The sequence below is a fragment of the Belonocnema kinseyi genome, chromosome 6, assembly GCF_010883055.1.
Source record: "Belonocnema kinseyi isolate 2016_QV_RU_SX_M_011 chromosome 6, B_treatae_v1, whole genome shotgun sequence".
Taxonomy (NCBI): domain Eukaryota; kingdom Metazoa; phylum Arthropoda; class Insecta; order Hymenoptera; family Cynipidae; genus Belonocnema; species Belonocnema kinseyi.
Window position 1 is genome coordinate 94,277,007 of NC_046662.1, and position 4,482 is coordinate 94,281,488.

A 4,482-nucleotide genomic window follows, 5' to 3' on the forward strand; every position below is an offset into this window, starting at 1 on the left:
GCACGCTGCCATTTACTTTACCTTGACACACTTGTTTCGTTAGTCGTTCATTTGGCATTCTCTCAACATGTCCGAACCATCTTAACCGATTTCTTTCCCATGATCATTTTTGCCAATTTCATGTAAATCATGCATAGTCAACTCAGTTGAATACAGCCTGAGGTAACCTACATTTTGGCAGATTCACGCTTATTGAAAACTGCTATATGCGCATCGTATTTTTACCATTGGGTGTGATCTTTTAAGAACTCCATTTCATATTGAATCTCAACCCATTCATATGCACATTAACGAATCGTAGAATGCTCATAGGAATTATTTCAGGTTAGTCAGTCTCATTCAACTCTATTCACTCAGCATTTTGACGAATGTGGAATGGCAGATTTAATTCAACACGCACAGGTGCCGATTAAATATGTGGCCAACCGATTGCATTTTTATTCTTTTAATCTGCGAATGACAGATGCGCAATTCAAACCGACTCGCTTTCTATCGGTTCTTTTTTCCTGGGGTTGCAAATAAAAAATTTAGCATCTGCACACACGTAATCTGTCATTATTTTTGGAGAATTTTTAGCGATTTCTAGCGGAGTAGAGAATGAAATGATTTTCATTGTTTTGGTCCTCACTACGTCCACACGGATTGAGATATCGTGTTCACGATTTAGGAAGTTATACAGGAAGCACTAAGGAACGTTTGTATACATCAAAATGTTTATAATTACGAAGAAAGTTTTCTAGTAAAATACTACAGGAATAGGAAATAAACTTTTAACTTTCACAGTTTGTCGGCCAAAACGCTCGTGCGCATAATCAAGTGGCACATCGTAAGATGGCGGCCCTACCCACTCATGAAATTGTCCCCCTTCCCGTGAACTCAAACCCGCTCTTCCAAGTTCGTATAGCATACCTACTATCGGCGAGAAAACTATAGTCATCTGCCTTGGAAGCTTAACAACTTAGTCAAAAAAAATGCTAGTGCAACAAAAAAACAGTAATATAAAAGCTAAAAGTGTTCTACGTGAATGAGCTTGAAGATGTTTATGTAAAAAAATTGTTGTGCTTAGCAGACTGAAAAATGTAAAAAAAGTAAGGATTTTCGGGTACATTTAAGAACAGTCAAGTTTAGAGCATTATTTCTTATACAAGGGGCAATGGGAAAAATTTGAAAAAATTCATGAGTATGAGGAAAATTGTTGCCAACCAGTTGCAGTTGAGAAATTTGAAAAATTATGATAATTATTGCTTAAGAGTACAAAAATTTGCAACTATATTATCTTCAGTTCTAATACAGATATTAAAGCGATTCAAAAAGCAAACTGTAATGGATAGGCTCTGTATTTATTTTCAATCACCCGGGAGGACGTGTTAGTCTTCTTTTTTGTGAAAATCGCGATATTTTTAGACATTTTTTTGTTGGAAAAAAAGTGACAGAAAGCAGGGGGGGGGGGGCTTTTTTGTTTTATTGCCGACCACTGGTGTCATTCTTCGACCCCTGGTTTCCAACAAAAAAAAAGTCTAAATTATCGCAATTTTCAAAAAAAATAAGACTAACACATCCTTACGGGTGATTGAAAATAAATACAGAGCCTATCCATTACAGTTTTCAGTTTGAATCGCTTTAATATCTGTATTAGAACTGAAGATCATATAGTTGCACATTTTTGTACTTTTAAGCAATAATTATCATAATTTTTCAAATTTCTCAACTGCAACTGGTTGGCAACAGTTTTCCTCATACTCATAAATTTTTTCAAATTTTTCCCATTGCCCCTTGTATAAGAAATAATGCTCTAAACTTGACTGTTCTTAAATGTACCCGAAAATCCTTACTTTTTTTTACATTTTTCAGTCTGCTAAGCACAAACATTTTTTTACAAAAATGTCTTCAAGCTCATTTATGTCGAACACTTTCAGCTTTTAGATGACTGTTTTTTTGTTACGCTAGCATTTTTTGTGACTGAGTTTTTAAGCTTCAAAGGCAGATGCCTATAGTTTTCTTGCCGATAGTAGTCCCGTGTTTCCTATGTCAATGCTAAGAAACAATGATAGGTTACGAGTGTGCAGATACTTATTTGTTGATTTGCAACGAATGTGCAAATTTTATTACTAATATTAATTTTTTTCAAGGTTTAGACGATTTAGTATAAAATTGGTGTCAGTGCTCAATATGAGCGAATCAAAAAATTTAAAATGCATCAAACCAAAAATGATATGCAAAGTGCTATAACTCGAATGGTAATATCCTATTCTATCAGTTTATAAATAAACTTTCCTTCAAATTACCAATATATTCATGTATACAAACGTTCTTTAGTGCTTTTTATTTTATCTGTCAAAGTTTAAACACGATATCTCAATCCGTGTGGACACAGTGAACACAAAAAAAAGTTCATAACCGGGGACTAGTTTGGTCACGTGGTCACCGAAGAGCATGCCTTTATGTGGTGCTAATGCCTCACGAAGGTAAATGAAATGTTTCTGCTTTTCAGTCCATTCCATATTTGAAGTAGAAAAGTCTTTCTTAACCTTACATCTCGCAATCAGTTTATATGGTAGATCTTGCTTGCAGAACTTGGCTATAATTATAGGAAGGGTGGAAGAGTTAGATATTGAAGGTGCTTTTATCATTTTATATTTGTTGACGTTATCCTTACAAAACTTAACATCGAGTGCCCTGGCGGTAGACACCATGGTGGCCATGAGATCCTCATTGGGCTTCACGTATGAAAAATAATTTGTAGCGTTAATACAATGCCGCTTGTTTGTTGACATTATCGCGTGCTCAACAAAAACCACTTTAGCCTTGAAGTCTTCAGATTCCTTCTTAAAAAGTTCAATTTTTTTCTATGCACTTTCACGATATGCAAATTTCAATGCACATATAAAATTTTACAACCTATTTAAACATAGAAAATTTAAGAGGAGCTAATTGACACGTCGGCATCCGATCACCATGACTTTCAAACTGTATGTGCTGTATACAGAATAATCCTATTGCGAAAACATTTAAGATTCAGTATTCCACGACCACCTTGACGACATGAGATGTTAAGTGTCGGAACAGAAGACTTAAGGTGCATAATTTTGTTCATGTGCATAACCCTTCCTGACCTGATACCGAGGGATCTGAGTTCGTCCTTTGCCGTTGGAACAACTACTTTAAATAAATAGAGTATTACCGGGAAGGCAAGCATGTTCGTTGCAGATACTTTGCTCCTCGCCAATAGTTCGGAAGAGCAAATCCGTTGGATGAAACGTTCGTATCTGCATCGGAGAGTATCCTTTATAGATGTCACGTCGTGAATACGGCTCCGTAGCTCGCCCAGGTGTCCATTGGTCTCTACATTGCTAAGGTGTCCTATAGCGTTTCTGTCGACGATCTCAGGGTCTTCGGCGATTCCATTAAGTTTTCCTTGCTTCAAATAAACCTTGGCGCATTTTTCTAACCCAAACTCCATCCAATCTCCTGAGTGCAGTTCTCGACAATCCTTGGCGCCCGATCTAATTATTCTTTATTAATGTGGCCCAAAAAATCACATTGGAAAATCTTCACTAAATCTTTCTCGCAGGCAACTAAATGTACGAGGTGTGTTCAAAAAATAAGGCGACTTTATGGTTTTCTCAAAAAATATTCATTTATTCCTTCTCTGATGGTAATTCGGCGATTTTTCAACACCATTTCTTCCACTCCTTGAACGTTTTCATCTGTTGTTGACGTGCTGGGACGTCCAGGGCGAGGTTCGTCTTCGACATCCTCTCGGCCTTCTTGGAACAGCTTGTACCACTTACACACATTTTTCTTACTCAGAGTAGACTCACCGTATGCAACTGTCAACATTTTAAGAGTTTTAGAGCACTGGATTCCATTTTTCATACAAAATTTAATGCAAACCGTATGCAACTGTCAATATTTTAAGAGTTTTAGAGCACTGGATTCCATTTTTCATACAAAATTTAATGCAAACTCTTTGCTCCATTTTTTCGAAAGCAGAAAATCGCCGAGCTCACCAAACTCTTCTAACCTTTTATGCCTCTGCCAGAAAAACAACACAAGCTATATAGTCAAAACTGTGAACATATGATCGTGACGAGTGTACCAACACAACAAAACAAAAAATTTAAAACTTGAATGTACGTAGCCCGCGAAAGTTAAAAAGTCACCTTACTTTTTGAACACACCTCGCATACGTTTTTTCTTAAAAAAAATATATATTTTTTGCACTTATTTACGGCTCGTTTCAGGCTCGTCTTTAAGTCGTTTAAAGCTCGCCTTCGATTCGCCTCCAATTCGCCTACGACTCACCCACAAATCCCTTTCGATTCGCCTCTGACTCGTACAGTGTATTTTACATTTGTATGAAACTACTAACTTCCCGCGCTTGTAGCACAATACCAGGTGTATACATATGAAACCGGTATTTTTTCAAGAAAAAAACACATTTATTTCAAGAGAATGATAACAAATATTTTATTCAAAGTA